Source organism: Pan troglodytes, chromosome 10 (assembly GCF_028858775.2).
Source record: "Pan troglodytes isolate AG18354 chromosome 10, NHGRI_mPanTro3-v2.0_pri, whole genome shotgun sequence".
NCBI lineage: Eukaryota > Metazoa > Chordata > Mammalia > Primates > Hominidae > Pan > Pan troglodytes.
Window position 1 is genome coordinate 101,296,869 of NC_072408.2, and position 17,730 is coordinate 101,314,598.

At 37.6% G+C, this 17,730-nt stretch overlaps 1 long non-coding RNA gene across 1 annotated transcript; it reads left to right on the forward strand.

The window, feature by feature from the left end:
• The first annotated feature begins 4,153 nt into the window (after positions 1-4,153).
• LOC129136678 (uncharacterized) lies at positions 4,154-14,851 on the forward strand. Its single transcript, XR_008538559.2, has 3 exons — positions 4,154-4,372; positions 11,100-11,238; positions 12,328-14,851. It is a non-coding gene; the product is annotated as an uncharacterized LOC129136678 (long non-coding RNA).
• The last annotated feature ends 2,879 nt before the right edge of the window (positions 14,852-17,730 follow it).

Consider the following 17,730-nt stretch of genomic DNA (forward strand, 5'->3'; position numbering starts at 1 on the left):
TGTGGTAGCCAGTAAACTATACATGACAAATTATTGGTCAGTAGGAAAAAGATCATTCGGGAAATGGCGGTGGCTCACGCCTGTAATCCCAGCACGCTGGGAGGCCAAGGCAGGTGGATCACCTGAGGTCAGGAGTTCGAGACGACCCTGGCCAACATGGTGAAATCCCATCTATTAAAAATACAAAAAGCCAAGAAAAACAAATATTCAATTAACAAACGGAAAGTTGTCCCACTTCCAAACAGTTGTTTTTTGTCTATCATTGTTGATAGGGGTGTGGGATACAATTACTGTCAGGCATTTTTGGTGTGAAGGTGAAATTGGTACAACCCTATTTACCAAAATTTAACATATGCATTAGCCTTTGCCCCACAGCTGTCTCATTTCGGAGGCATATACCCTAAGGAAAATAAAGGATTCATAAGGATACTATTTGCCACCTTTTTTAAAAATAATGCTTCTAGAAACAAGTGTCCATCACTAGGACACTAGTTAAGAAAATTATGATTGGTACATGCAATGGAATACTCTTGACCCATTAAAAACTGATGTAAAGTTCTTTATTTGCATTAAAATATGTCCAAAAAATATAGTTTCCCCTCAGGAAAAAAAAAGCAGAATGTAGTTCAGCAAGTACAGTGCTGTCCTAATGTGAATATATGTGTGTACATATGTTAATATAAGTGTACAAAAATATCTGGAAGAAAGTCAGTCAAAATATAAGTGGTTTACATTTTGTCTTTTGGACTTTTTATCTTGTTGGTGTTTTTTGTAATTTATTATTTTACAAAAACAAAGTTGTGTTTTATGTTTTAATTAAAGCTGTGCCAGTGAAAAGGGAGCCAGTTGACTCGACCTTCGCAAGTAGGTAACCATGATGAAGTAACTATGTCTGGGGATCTGAGTCTCAGCTTTTTTGTGTCTATAAATTTGATTATATTCATTTACCTATAGTTGGACAAGCTAACCTACCACCTGGACATCATAGTTTTGACTCCCCAAATTGGACTGGGTATCCATTCTATGTGTTCTCTGTGTGCCTGTCATGGTATTTGTCACACTGTACTGTAATTCCCTCTGTGCCAGTAGATTGTTTGCTCCTGCCATACATATACGCATGCACATACATACTTTTTCTGCTATATGTTACACATTTCTTTTGATTTATTATTTGTCATCTACATTTGTATACAGAAGTTTTAATTTTCATTAGCCAAAATGCTAATGAAATCACATAGATATTAAAGGGATACTTGGAACAACTTTATGCCAATAAATTCAGTAACTTAAGCAAAATGGACAAATTCCTAAAAAAATAAATAAATAAATTACCAAAAGTGACACAAAAGAAGGAAAAGAAAATCTAAATGTTTCAATGTCTATTTAAAAAATTGAATTTATAAGCAAAACACTTTCCACAAAGAAAACTCCGGGCAGATGACTGCACCAGTGAATTTTATCAGACATTTAAGGGGGACAAAGTACCAATCCTACACCATTTCAGGAAACAGAGCAGGGAGAAATACTTATATACTCATTTTATGAGGCAAGCATAATCATGCCAAATTATTTTTCCTGATACCAAAATTTGACATTTTGCAAGAAAATTATAGACTGATAGTCCTCATGAATATATATATATATATATAAATTCTTAAGTATTAGCAGATTGAAACTTGCAATATAGAGGATTACATACCATGACCAAGGAGAGTGAACTTAACATTGAAAAATCAGTATAATTCATCATATTAACAGAACAAAAGAGAAAAAAAATGTTTCAATAAATGCAGAAAAAGGATTTGACAAAATTCAAAGCCCATTAATGTTTTAGAAAAAAAAAAAAAACCAACTCTAAGCAGCCTAGGAATAGAAGGGAATTTCCTCAATGATTTGAAAAAGTTAATGGTGAAATATTAAATCCTTTTCTCCTAAGATCAGGAATAACAAATGTAAGACAAGAATTTTCTGCTCTCACCGCTTCTATTTAGGAAATTGGAGGCCCTAATCAATGCAAAAAAGCAATAAGAAAAAGCGTAAAGACTGGGAAGACTCAGATATCCTGATTTCAGAACTTGCTATGAAGCTACAGTAATCAAGATAGTACTATACTCTTATAAAGATAGGAGTACAGATCAATGGAATATAATTGAGTCCAGAAATAAAGCCTTATATTTATGGTCAGATGACTTTCAGCAAAACACCAATACAACTCAATTGGAGAAAGAGTAGTCTTTTCAACAAATGGAACTGGTAAAACTGGATAGCCACATGAGGAAAAAAATTAAATTGGAACTCTACCTCACACCATTTATGACTATTAAGATGAACCAAAGATCCGAACACAAGAGCTAAAATTATAAAACTCTTAGAAAAAAATATAACTAAATCCTTATCACCTTGAATTAGGCAGTGGCTTCTTTGATGTGACAAAAAGCACAACCAAGGGAAAAATGAATGCATTAAAATTAAAACATCAAAATGAAAACCTTTATGCTTCAGGCTGGGCGCCATGGCTCATGCCTATAATCCCAGCACTTTGGGAGGTCAAGGCAGGTGGATCACCTGAAGTCAGGAGTTCAAGACCAGCCTGGTCAACATGGTGAAACCCCGTCTCTACTAAAAATACAAAAATTAGCCAGGTATAATGGCGTGCACCTGTGATCCCAGCTACTCGGGAGGCTGAGGCAGGAGAATTGCTTGAACCCAGGAGGCAGAAGTTGCAGTGAGCCAAGATTGCGCCACTGTCCTCCAGCCTGGGTGACAGAGCAAGACTACATCTCAAAAAAAAAAAAAAAAAAAAAAAATTCTTCAAAGAACAATATCAAGAAAGTGAACAGACAACCCACAGAATGGGAGAAAATATTCTGAAAATCATATATCTGGTAAGGGTGCACTGTTCAGAATATAAAGAACTCATAATTCAACAATAAAAAGAATCCAATTTAAAAATGGACAAAGGATTTCAATAAACATCAAAGAAGATATACAAATGGCCATAAGCACATGAAAAGATGCTCAATGTAATTAGTCATTAGGGAAATACACATCAAAACCAGGTGATACCACTTCACTAGGGTGGCTGTAATTTTTTAACGAATGGACAAGAACAAGTGTTAGGACATGGAGAAATTGGAACCCTCATACTCTGGTGATGGGAATTAAAAATGTTGCCACTACTTTGGGAATAGTTTGGCAGTTCCTCAAGAGGTTAAACATAAGTTTACCATATGACCCAGCAATTTCACTCTTAGATATGTACCTATGTAAATTGGAAAATACATTCACTCAAAAACTTGTGCACAAACGTTCATAGCAACATTATTCATAATGACCAAAAGTAGAAACAACACAAATGCCCATCAACTGGTGAATGAATGAACAGACTATGGTGTATCCATACAATGGAATACTATTCAGCCATTAAAAGGAATGAACTACTGATTCATGCTACAAATTGATGAACCTTAAACACATTATATGCTAAGTGAAAGCCACATTTTATATAATTCCATTTATATGAAATGTCAATAATGGGCAAATCCATAGGGAAAGAAAATAGATTAATAGGGGCTGGGGACTGGGACAGTGGAGATTGACTGCTAGTAAGTATGGAGTTTATATTTGGAATGATGAAGATATCCTGAAGTAAAATAGTGGTGATGGTTGTACAACTTTGTGAATATGCTAAAAATCACCAAATTATATGCCTTAAAAGTGAATTTTATGGCATGTGAATCAAATCTCAATTTTTAAAATGGGAAGAAATAAGTACAGTTGTTCCCCCTTATCTGCTGCGGATACATTCCAAGACCCCCAGTGGAAACCTGAAACAATGGATTGTGCCAAACCCTATATACACTCTATTTTTTTTCTATGTATACATACCTATGATAAAGTTTAATTTATAAATTAGGCCCAGTAAGAGACTAACAACAATAATGAAATAGAACAGTTATAACAATATGCTGTAACAAAAGGTATGTGACTGGTCTCCCAAGATACTGTACTATTCTTGCAATGATGTGAGATGATAAAATACCTACATGACAAGAGGAAGTAAAGTGAATGAGGTAGGCATTGTGACATAGTTTTAGGCTACTATGGACCTTGAACACCAGCATCATAATAATGATGATCTTATAACCAAGTTGGCTACTAAGTGACTAACAGGTGGGTAGCATATACAGCATGGATATACTAGACAAAGAGATGATTCCAGGCACGATGGAACAGAGTAGCATGAGATTTCATCACGCTACTCAGGACAGCACGCAATTTAAAACATGAATTATTTCTAGAATTTTCCATTTAGTATTTTTGGACCAAGGTTGACCACAGGTAACTGAAACCACAGAAACCAAAACTGCAGGTAAGGGGAGACTATTGTAAAATTATATTCACAGACAATATGATTGTGTGCATACAAAACCCTATGGAATATATAAAAAAGGTAAGAGAGGCCAGGTGTGGGGTGCGGTGGCTCACGCCTGTAATCCCAGCACTTTGGGAGGCCGAGGCGGGCAGATCACCTGAGGTCAGGAGTTTGAGACCAGCCTGACCAACATGGAGAAACCCTGTCTCTACCAAAATTACAGAAAATTAGCCGGGCGTGGTGGTGCATGCCTGTAATCCCAGCTACTTGGGAGGCTGAGGCAGAAGAATCGCTTGAACTCGGGAGGTGGAGGTTGCAGTGATCCAAGATCATGCCATTGCACTACAGCTTGGGCAGCAAGAGCAAAACTCTTGTCTAAAAAAAAAAAAAAAAAAAAAAAAAAAAGTACAAGAAATAGTAACTTCATTTAACAAGTGATAAGATTCATGCTCAGTATAGCAAAAATCAATTCTATATACTAGCAATAGAAAGTGGAATTGTAAACAATACCATTTATAATGTATCCAGAAACATCTGAAACCTTGGAATAAACTTAACACAAGATGTGCAAGATCTCTGTATTGAAAAACAATAAAATGAGTCCGGGTGCAGTGGGTCATGCCTATAATTCCAGCACTTTGGGAGGCTGAGGCAGGTGGACTGCTTGAGGTCAGGAGTTTGAGACAGCCTGGCCAACATGGCAAAACCCCGTCTCTACTAAAAATACAAAAATTAACCGAGTGTGGTGGTGTGCACCTGTGATCCCAGCTACTCTGGAGGCTGAGGCACAAGAATCACTTGAACCCAGGAGGTGGAGGCTGCAGTGAGCTGAGATCATGCAACTGCACTCCAGCCTGGGTGACAGAGTGAGACCCTGTCTCAAAAAAAAAAAAGAGCAAACACAAAACATGGATAGAAGATAATTAAAGAAGACTTAAATAATAGAGAAATATTTTATATTCATGGATGGGAACACTCAGTAATATTATCCTGTCTATTCTTCCTAAATTGATTTGTGGATTTTCCATATCAGAATTCCAGCAGGTTAAGGAATAAAAAACTACGCATTGAGTACAGTGTATACTACTAGGTTGATGGTTGCACCAAAATCTAATAAATCACCACTAAAGAACTTATCCATGTAACAAAAACCACCTTTTTCCAAAAACTATTGAAATAAAAATACAAAATTATCTCACAAAAAAAAATCCAGCAGGCTTTTTTTTTTAGGACAAAATCCAAAATTTATGTGAAAAAATGAAGGATCTAGAATAGCCAAAATAATCTTTAAAAAGAACAAAATTGGAAGACATACTACCTGATTTCAAGCCTTTTATAAAGTTATAGTAATCAAGACTGTTATTTCCAAAGGATAAACTAGTAGTTAAATAGAACAGATTAAAGTCTAAAAATAGATCTATACATATAAAGTCATTTCATTTTTGACCAAGGCATCAAAGCAATTCAATAAGAAAAAAAATTGATTAATAAATATTACTAAAACAACTGGATAACTATTTAGGGAAAACAAAAAGAACTTCAACCTTTCATCTCCATACACAGAAATTCGAGATGCCTCCTAGGCCTAACATAAAACCAAGATCCATAAAACTTCTAAAAGAAAACAGAAGAATCTCTTAATAACCTTGGAGTAGGCAGATATTTATTGCATGAGACATAAAAAACACTAACCATAAAAAGAAAAAAATTGAAAGATTGGAGTTTATTGAAATACTTGCTCTTCAAAGTTACCATTAAGCTACAGACTGGGAAATATTCACTACACATGTATCTGGCAAAGGACTTCTACAAGCTAACAATAAAAATAGTTATTAACAATAACTCATTTAAGCTAATAGCAAAGACATGAACTTTCCCTTCATGAAAGATATACAAATGGTTAATAAATACATTTAAAAGTTCCTGAATATCTGTCACAGATGATAAGATCTTGAAGAAAATCCTAAAGATTTCACAAAACAGAACTAATGAATGAATTCAGAAAGTAGCAGGATACAAAGTCAACACACAAAAATCAGCTCTTACTATTTATACACTAACAACAATCTGAAAAGAAAATTCCAAAAGTATCATTTTGATGTATGATAACATCAAAAAGAATAAAATGCTTAGGAATTAACCAAGGAGGTGAAAGACTTACACATGCAAGCTACAAAACACTGCAAAAGAAATTAAAGAAGATATAAATAAATGGAAACACATCTATGTTCATGGATTGGAGCAGTATTAAAATGTCAATACTGTATGAAACAATCAACACATTATGCAATCGTTATTAAAATCCCAATGACAATTTTTGCAGAAATGGAAAAATCATCCTAAAATTCATATGGAATCTCAAGGGAACTGAAATAGTCAAAACAATCTTGAAAAAAGAACAAAGCTCAAGTACTCACACTTACTGATTTCAAAACTTACTACAAAGCTATAGTAATTAAAACAGTGTAGTATTGGTGTAAAGACAGACATAGACCAATGAAATAGAATGGAGAGCCTAAAAATAAACTCCCTCATTTATGATCAAGTAGTTTTTGATAAGGGTGCCAAGACCATTCAATGGGGAAAGGACAGTCTTTTCAACAAATAGTGCTGGGAAAACCAGACCCAGAATGAAGTTGAACCCTTACCCAACACCATACAAAAATTAACTCAAAATGGATAAAAGACATAAACATAAGACTTAAAACTATAAAACTCGTAGAAGAAAACACAGAACAAAAGCTTCATAGCATTGGATTTGACATTGATTTCTTGGATATTAAACCAAAGGCCTAGGCAACAAAAGAAAAAATAGACAAATTTCACTTTATGAAAATTTTAAAATTTTGTATATCAGATGACACTATCAACAGAGTAAAAAGGCAAGCCACAGAACAGGAGAAAATATTTTCAAGTCATATCTGATAAGTGATTGATATTCAGAATATATAGAGAACTCCTAACAAAGAATACAATTTTAAAATGGGCAGAGGAGGCCGGGCATGGTGGCTGATGCCTGTAATCCCAGCACTTTGGGAGACCGAGGGGGGCAGATCAGTTGAACTCAAGAGTTCAAGACCAGCCTGGACAATATGGTAAAACCCCATCTCTACCAAAAATACAAAAAATTAGCCAGGCATGGTGGTGCTTGCCTATAATCCCAGCTACTCAGGAGGCTGAGATGGGAGGATCACTTGAGCCTGGGAGGCAGAGGCTGCAGTGAGCCAAGATCACACCACTGCACTCCACCCTAGGTGACAGAGCAAGACTCCATCTCTAAATAAGTAAATAGATGGCAAGGGACACGAATAGACATTTCTCCAAAGCAAATATACAAATGGCCAATAAGCATATGAAAAAATGCCCAATTTAACTAATCATTAGGATGCAAATCAAAAGTATAATGAGACACCACCTCACACTCATTAGGGTGGCTACTATTTAAAAAAAATATTAGCAAGGATGTGGAAAAATTGGAATCCTTGTGCACTGTTGATGGGAATTAAAATAGTAGAGCCATTACAGAAAACAGTATGGAGGCTCCTCAAAAAATTAAAAATAGAGTTATATAATCTAGCAATTCCATTTATGGGTATATACCTAAAATAATTGAAAATACGTCTCTCCATACTCAGAAATGGAGCTAGAAAAAAAAGAGATTTGCACACCCATGTTCACAACCAGCATTATTCACAATAGCTAAAATGTGGAAACATCACAAGTCTCCATCCACAGATAAATGAATGAGCAATATAGTATATACATACAATAGAACAGTGGTCCCCAACCTTTTTGGCACCAGTTTCGTGGAAGACAATTTTTCCACAGATTGATGGGTGGGGGGGTGGTTTCAGGATGATTCGGGCGCATTACATTTGTGTATTTTATTTCTATTATTACACTGTAATATGAAATAATTATACAACTCACCATAATGTAGAATCAGTGGGAGCCCTGAGCTTGTTTTCCTGTAACTAGATGGTCCCATCTGGGGGTGATGGAAGACAGTGACAGATCATGATTCTCATAAGGAGCATACAACCTCGATCCCTCACATGCACAGTTCACAACAGGGTTCGCACTCCTATGAGAATCTAATGCCGCCGCTGATCTGACAGGACGCAGCGCTCAGGCGGTAATGTGAGCGATGGGGAATGGCTGTAAATACAAATGAAGCTTTGCTTGCTCACCTGTCGCTCCCTGCTTTGCAGCCCAGTTCCTAACAGGCCATGGAATGGTACTGGTCCATATTATTCCACTTATCTGAGGTACTTAAAGGAGTCAAAAGTACAGAGACAGTAGAATGGTGTTTGCCAGGGGCTGGTGGGGTGGGGGATCTGGGGAGTTACTGCTTAATGGGTATAGTTTCAGTTTTACAAGATAAAGAGAATTCTGGAGATAGATGCTGGTGATGGTTGCACATTTATGAATGTACAGTATTTAATACGATGGAACTGTACACTACAAAATGGTTTTTATGTTATGTGTATTTTAACACAACAAAAAAATGGAGGAAGTACTTAATATCTTTGATCATCAAGGGAATGAAAATTAAATCTACAGAGGATTTCATTTCACAGACATTCCAAGGTGCTGAAATAAAGTGTAGTAGCCCAAACATTAACAAAGATGTGAAACAGCTGGAACTTACACATTGCTGATGTGAGTGTAAAATACTTTGGAAAAGTACTTGGCAATTTCTTTTCATTGTACTTTCATCTACCTTATTCATGGCTCATCAATTTCACTTAGTTACCCAAGAGACACGAAAATGCAACTTCACAAGAAAACTTACACAAAGAATGTTTAGAGCAACCTTATTCATAATAACCGAAAACTAATAACCTAAATGTATATCAACAGGAAAACAGATACAATTTAAAAATGATATATATTCTTACAACGGAATACAACTCAGCAATACAAAGGAACAAACTGCTGGTATACCTGACAACATGAGTAAGTCTCACAAATATTTTGATAAACAGAAGAAGCCAGGCACAACAGAATACAAACCGTATTGTTCTATTTGTATGAAATCCAAGAAAGACCATCTAGTTTTAGAAATTTCTAAGTGGTTATAGGGGACAGTGATTGAAAGGAGTCCAAGGGAACTTTCTAAGATGATAGATTATATTTTGTTTCAAGTGGTAATTACACAGGATATACAGTTGTCAAAATTCATCAAATTGAGTAAGATATGTGTATTTTATTCTGTTGATTATACCACCATAAAACATATTTTAAAGTGCTAATAGAAATACTTTTCTATTCACTGAAATACTAATGTTTGCTAGCAAGAGAACTCTTTTCCTTATATCAAGATAACCCAAGAAATCAGACTAGTAATCAGAAAGTTGGTGCACTCATACTCGGAGCAAGGGAAAGGTCCTAGGGATAAATCCAAACTGCAAAAAAATTTAATCAGCTCTCAAACAATAACAAATGGGTTACTCTACTATGGCAGATAAATGAAATAAATAATTGCTATGAATTAAGGACTTCAATATTGTGAAGCTAACAAAATTTGTATTACAGGTAAATGGAATAATAGGGTTTTTAGGAACCCAATAAGGAAATTATCATACAAGTGTAATTTTAATTTTTTATTTCACTGTACTTCAATGTATACAAACAAGTTTCAGGGTGTTTTTTTTTGTTTGTTTTTTTGTTTTTTGGTTTTTTTTTCTGAGACAGAGTCTCGCTCTGTTGCCCAGGCTGGAGTGCAGTGGTGTGATCTCGGCTCACTACAACCTCTGCCTCCAGAGTTCAAGCGATTCTCCTGCCTCAGCACCCCCCGTAGCTGGGATTACAGGTGCGTACCACCACACCCAGCTAATTTTTTTGTATTTTTAGTAGACATGAGGTTTCACCATGTTGGCCAGGCTGGTCTCGATCACTTGACCTCATGATCCATCCGCCTCGGCCTCCCAAAGTAAGTTTAAGCTTTAAATGAAAAAAGGTACGGACATTTGGAGTATTTGTGCAAGAAACAGAATGCTTTAGGATAAGGAATTCTTATAAACGGTAGGCATTCCAGTATTGCATTTCCTTTAATACTTTGTTGCCAGAGCCAGAAATAATGTAAGAAGACTAAGCTTGTATTTCAGAATGTCAAGGAAAAAAAGTTATATGTCATATGGCTTGGTGGTAGACAAACCTATTTTTGTCTTAAAATTTCATATACCTTCTCCTTTAATTATCTCTTCTTTCCTCCTTTCCTTTTTCTTTTTCATCATTCTACTTTTATTTTCTTTCCTTCTCTTTCATCTTCTTTCTTTTTCTCTCCTTTTTTCTTCTTCTAGACCGTATTTCTTAGCCTTGTTTTCATAATTGATCCCCTAAGCAGCCATTTTAGACACCACTTTCCTCATTGCTCCTCCCACCCCCATGAAATCTTAAATCACAGATATACTGTATGTCTGTTTATGTACTGTGGCTCTTTGGAGGGCCAAGGACCGTTGTAATATCTAAGGTTTTTTGCCCCCTTGAGGGTTGATATCTCCCCATTAAAAATAACATGTTCCAACTAATGAGTTCTTTGAGGGGAAGGATCATGTCCTGTTTACCATTGTATGCCTTGTGCTTAATATAATGCTTGGCACACAGTAGGCAATCAGTAAATAAATGTATTAGATGAATATTTATTGAATTAAAGTGAAAATGGTCTCTGCTATAAACTCATCAAACAACTAAACAGCTAAAATTCTTGAATCTTTTTTAGACAATACTGTCTACTACTTATACTCCACAGTACCTCCGCATTTGAAGATTGTCTTCCTGAGACTATATCCATGTGACTTGATGGAATCTTGGAAAGCACCTTGATCACAAAAGTAATAAATTCAAAGCCAAGTCCAAGGGTGAGTTACTTATACAGATGGCTAATTTTATCTACCATATACTGATTTTTTTTCCTAGCATCACTTTCAGAAGGTGATCATTTCCTAAATTTTTCTCTGAATTGAGGCTTGCAGCCTCTTTGATACTTACAACTCACTATTCAAAACTTATCAGTTCCAGTTGACGTGCAAGAATTGGATTAGGGAATGAGTAGAAGGTGACGGCACTATAGGAAAGGAGAAAATAAATAGAGGAAGTCATTAAGCTTCTCTGTTCCTTAATTTTTCTTTATCTGTAAGACCTCTTCTAGCTCTAAAATTTGTGATCTTGATTTATTCTCTGAGTGAGTGGTTCTCAATAGAAACATTTTATTAAAGAAATCAGTGGAGGGTGTCATTAGTTGCCTCAAGATTGGAAGGACAGTGCTGCCAGCCTTTGTGAGAGAGGCCAGGGATGCTAGACATCCTACTGTAAATGGGACTTTGGTCAGTTCAGGTCCACAGAGAAGCAGACACTAAGACAGACATGGAAGAGATGGATTGGGGGAAATGGCTATAGGGAAGAGGAAGCAGTTAGCAGGGAGAGTTTGAGACTGGGATGCAGATCTGACACCCATGTCAATGTCATGAGAAGAGGGAGGTGGATTCAGTAGGAACAGCCTTAGATTATAATAACAGCTCTAGGAATGTCTTGGCCAGGCCAATAGGGAGCCACAGAGCAAAGACTGACCATTTGAGGGGGTTCCAATTTGACCAGATGTGGCCTGGCTCTATTACCCCTGCTGTGCTCAGCCATTGAGGAAGTTTGGGTAGGGTAAGGCCAAATCATAAATGCCATGATGAATCTCCAAGGAATAATACTAGAAGACTGTCAGCTAGCTACAGTCCTCACAGCAGGTTCTCTCTCTCTCTCTCTCTCTCTCTCTTTCTCTCTCTCCATCTCTCTCTCTTTCTCTTTAAAGCAAAAAAAAAAAGATACTTTACTGAGATACTTTTGCTTGTAAAGCAGGAGAACAAGATGATATACATAAGTCATAACATGTCAAGACATGCCAAGGTGATGATTTTGATGTTTTCTTTATCTTTTTCTTTTATCTTTTTTTAATCCAGGTTAAAGTTGGACACAAAATGAGAAGTTTGGGGAGATAAGGCTTGGGAGTTGAGATCCTGCATGGAAAACAAGATGAATTAACTTCCCAGGCTGCATAAGTGTTCACATTTTGTATCGAATTATAGCAGATTTGTTTCTTCTTTTGACCTCAAAAACCGTTTGGAAACCTTAGGGAAACTTCATGGCATCTTTTCCATTTTGCTGATGGTTATCAGGAGGGATAGCACCAGACCTTAACAGAGGTGGCTTCACCTTGCCTAGAGCATCAATAATCTTATCACAGATTCACCCCTGTTCTTTCTCGTTTAGACTCTGAGGGTCCCACTTCATTGTCAATTTCATTTGCAGTCACAGGTTTAGCATAACAGCTAACCTTATTTTTAGTTGATGATCTGGAACCCTTCACCTGACTTACAGGCAAACTCTTGTGTATTTTTTGTTAGAAAATCTTCATATCGCCATTAGCAAATGCTGTACTAGTTTGATTACTTGGCCATTAGCTGCTTCTCAATAGGCCAGGTTGGGAGGCATTTTCTTGGCATTTTTGTTTTGTATCTTGAGTTTTGGAGGTGAATCACTGCCATTTTTAATGGATGCTGGAGGCATTTTGTCAAAGGATTCCTTTTTGGTTCCTTCATCTTTGTCATCTGCTTCATCTTCATCAGTATTATTTCCTGATATTTCTGTAACTTTAGAAGCATTTTCATCTATATTGTCTTCTTCATGGTTTCCTCAACTCTATTTTTCCTTTCTAGTCCTTCCAGCAGGTTCTCTGTTGAACCTCTCATGTTCTGGGAGTAGCTTTTCTGATTCCTCTGGACCTCACTTCTTGAGGGAAAACTTAGACAAAGGGGGTTATTGGGACAAACCATAATCCCTGTCACTCAGTTGGTTTCAAAGCTGCAACTGCTACTTATCTTCCTCTTCCATACCAATTTCAAGTTCTCCTCTCCTTCAGCAGTCACTTCCACAGATCTTAGTGGTGTAACCTGGTGTGACCCAAATCCTCATTCCTGATGAGAAATATATATTTATTGGCAATTACACATACCTCATGTGATTGTTGTACATGTCCTTCCACAGTTACAAGTAAGTCTCAAAAGACTCCCAAGTGGATCACCTAGGGGCCACATATTTTTCTCTGCCCATTGTGTAAAAGTAGCCCTTCTGCTTCCTGTTGATCTAGGTCAGTTACCCCTGCCAAGATGGGGATTCCTCTTCCTGCCTGCTGGCACCTTGACACAAAGAGTCCAAAATGCCCAAACAGTTGCCATAGCTTGTAGTTCAGTGGGACCTTCCTTGCATTTCCTGGCAAGAATTCACCCCACTTTGGGGACCAGGACTTCTAAACCTTCAAAACCCAGAGTTGCAGGAACAGAAAGCACAAAGTTCCCCGATGAGTCGTTTGGGTGGATGGTAAGTAGGGCCACTTCTTCTTCCTCTGCCTTTTTCCTGGACCCATGTATTCTTCCTATTAGGGACAGTGCCTTTAGAGCTCCCTGATTTAGTATATATACTGATCTTGAAAAGTGGCACTCTGTTCTTGCAGAATATTGCCTCCAAATCGGCACTCCAGCTGCACCTTCAGTAGGTTGCCCAGTGCTCTATCAGGCTGGCTGCTCCAGATGGTGCAGTATGTGATAAAACCAGTAGATCCCTTAGTCATTAGTTCATACTCATACCACCTTTACTATGAAATGGATCCCCTGTTTGGATCCTGTGTTGAGTTGGATACTATACCTGTGGATCAGGCCTTCTTTAAGCCTCTAGATAGTGGTATGGGCTGTGGCTCTGAAGCCAAGAAGGGCAAACCCATACCCAGAATAAATATGTATCCCTGTAAGGATAAACTGCTGGCCACTCCAGAATGGAAAGGGCACAGTGTTGTTGACTTGCCACCAAGTGGCTGGTTTGTCTTCTCAAGTAATAGTGCCATATCAGAGACTCAGGGTTGGTCTCTGTTGCTGGCAAATTAGACCTTCAGAGACAAGTAGCTATATTGGCCTTGGTAAGTAGGAATTCATGCTCTTGGGCTCATGTGTAGCCTTCATCTCTGCACTCACAGTAGGCAGACTTACATGTTGCCTACATGTGAACCAAAGCAGTATTCCTAGGTATGGAATTCATTGCTTCCAGAACCCAAAAAGGCCCACCAGGCATTGGGCTTCATTATAGTAGGAGATGCAAGATGCAGAAATTTGTCTTTTATCCTGGAGGGGATGTCTCCACAGGCCACTGACTACTGGACCTTGAAAAAACTTTACGGAAGTCACAAATTCTTGAATCTTCTTAAGAGTGTATCTCCCACTCTCTGGATACATGTCTTACCAAGACCTCTAGTATACAAGCCACATCTTGCTCATCATGCTCAGTCTGAATATTGTTGATTTAACATATCAATGTGATGTTACACACTGGATGTCCAGACAGTCCAGATCTCTTCTGACTGTATTACAATAGAGAGTAGAAGAGTTAACATGGTCCTTGGACAAAGCTGGAAATAAATATTGTCTCCTCCACATGAATGTGAATTATTTCTTATCCTTATTTCTGATTGGAATATAAAATAATGCATCCATCAAATCAGTGTCTACAAACTATGTGACTGAGGCCTTATTAATCTGCCTTAGCAATTATACCATGTCCAGCATAGTTTCAGTTGAGAGTACTACTTGTTTAAACTTGCTGTGGTAGCCTGCATTCACTCTGTAGGATACAAATGTGGTACTAATCTCCTGTGGGACACAATGTCATTTATATTCTATCTTGGCTAGGGTGGGGGACAGTTTCAAAGGCTTTCAGTTGGTCTTCTCATTATGATAGCTCTTTAACAGCTCAAGGACCCAGTACTTCCACTGCCAATGATGTCTGTTGTAATTATATACTCAGGGACAAAGAAATACCTAGCAGATGGGTCTTCAGACCCAGTGAATTCACTGTGTGCAGACTTTAGCTAAGACTTTATTACTTATTCTCATAATTTTCCACACACAGGGGAAGCCATGATAACACTTTGGGTCTCCAGTTACCAAAGTCGACTTAGTCCCTAGGCCCAAAGCTCCTCTGAAATGACTGGGCACTCCCGTTTCCCAGTGTAAATGCCCTACCCAAGTGTATGCCCTAACTCCTTTTGGAGAATGATAGGAGGAATCATTAAAATATCTACTTGCCACAATGTTGCAGGGTCCTCCTAGGGACCTAGCTACCTCCTCAGTCAGTGGGCTCTAGATCTGAAAATTTGCTTAAGTTGAGGATGAACAACAAAGACATTTATTGAAATGTCTTTAGCCTCCCTTAGCCTCCTGCCCCTCCATTCTTGCCTTCTGCTTGTACATGTTAAGCAGCACTCTTAATCTCTTAATATCTGCCTATTTTGCCCCTAAAGTAATGATGATCTGTCGCTGGACCCATCAACTCTATGACTATGTCCAGTTTTGAATAAGCTCCAAGAGAGGCCTCTCATTCTCACACTTGGGCTCTGTTTGTAAACAGCCTTCAAAGTTTCTCATTCTCTCTCCGTGGGGCATCAATACAACTTAGTAATAACCACTCTACTCACTAAGATCTTTTAAATGCCCAAATCATTATACAGGCAAGGATATTCCCTACACTGAGACTTTTTCCCAGCTCACAACCAGTGAAAACTTTAGCAATTGAACTTCTACCTTGTGTCAAGTACTATCTGTGCCCCAAATTCCATTCAGAATGAGTTGGCCTTACCAGCTGGGTGGTAAGTGATGGACTCTCTAAACCCTGTCTTACTATTTGCTTTCTGAGGTCACTCCCAGTAGTAGCTGTCAGTTTGAGTCTTCCATGAAGCAGACACCAAGACAGAATTAGATTTATTGAGGAAAATGTCTGTGAAGGATAAAAAGCAAGAAGGAGTAGGCAGAAAGAGCCTCCAGAGAGTGACACCTGTGAATGGAGAAAAGGAAGAAAAGAAGAATAGAAATTCATGGCATAATAGGTGTTAAAAAAAGACTTCTGGACTGTTAAAAAAAAAAAAATAGGAAGAGCCTTAGGCTGTAATGCAGTTCTGTGAAAATAACCAAGCCTACAGAGAGTCATCAGAACAAAGATAACCCATTAGAGGAGTCCCACATTGGGCAGGAATGATCTGCCTTCACCAGACTCAGTCACTGGCTGAAAGCAGCGGAGGAAGAGCCAGAGGAAGAGCGTGTACTCAGCATGAATCCTGCAATGACTCCAAGGTGTGGCAGTTAAGTGGCTGTCCCTAACTACAGTGTTTACCGCAGGTTCTCGAAGAGCTGACCAGTACGCTCCTATAGCTGCCACAGCAACGCTCACATAACAAAGAATTGTACTCTATACCTCATGATTTTCATATATCTAGGCAGATACTCATATATGTTTTTTTAAAAACAAAACACAAAAACTTTTACCATTATCTGGAATTATCCAGGTCTAAAACCTATTTTAGATACAAACAAAAGGCCAGGTGCGGTGGCTCACGCCTGTAATCGCCGCACTTTGGGAGCCCAAGGCAGGCGGATCTCAAGGTCAAGAGATCGAGACCATCCTGGCCAAACGTGGGGAAACCCCATCTCTACTAAAAATACAAAAATTAGCTGGGTGTGGTGGTGTACGCCTGTAGTCCCAGCTACTAGGGAGGCTGAGGCAAGAGAATTGCTGGAACCTGGGAAGAGGAGCTTGCAGTGAGCCGAGATCGCTCCACTGCACTCCAGCCTGTCGGACAGAGCGACACTCCGTCTCAAAAAAATAAACAAAAATGATTTTGTACAGTTTTAATATCTACCGAATTTTTAGTAATGCAAATTCCATGTAAATCAAGAGTAAAATGAAGTTCATGTTATTTGAACTTTACCAATTGTTTTTGCTATTTTGAAAAATTAAATCACGGGCAATGACAATGTCCTGATATTTGAATCACCAATACAGTATGCCTGTAGCTATATTTGTGCCTGTCTCATGTATGTATATGAATATACCTCCTTAAACTATTTCAAAGTGGAAATATAAAGAAAAATGACAGTTTTCCTTTGAATGTTGTCTTCTTTAAAATCCAGCCTTACTAATTTCAAGTATATAGAATTTTCACACATTGATGGTAGAAATACAAAACTGTACATTTTCCATAGGAAGAATTTGGCAATAGCTAGCAAAATTAAAAAGTTCATTTACTTTTTACCCAAAGTGCAGCTTCTAGGAATCTAACCCAAAGAAAATATAACAAAATATGAATATGCAAGGATATGATGGCAATATTTGTAATAGTATAAGACATCTTTCAGTCCAAATGTTATCAGCAGAGAATTTGGTTGAATACACTGTAATAGATTTGCACAGTGGAGTACTATGCCACTATAAGAAGGACTGAGTAATATCTCTAAATATTGTTATTAAACAATCCTAGGACATAA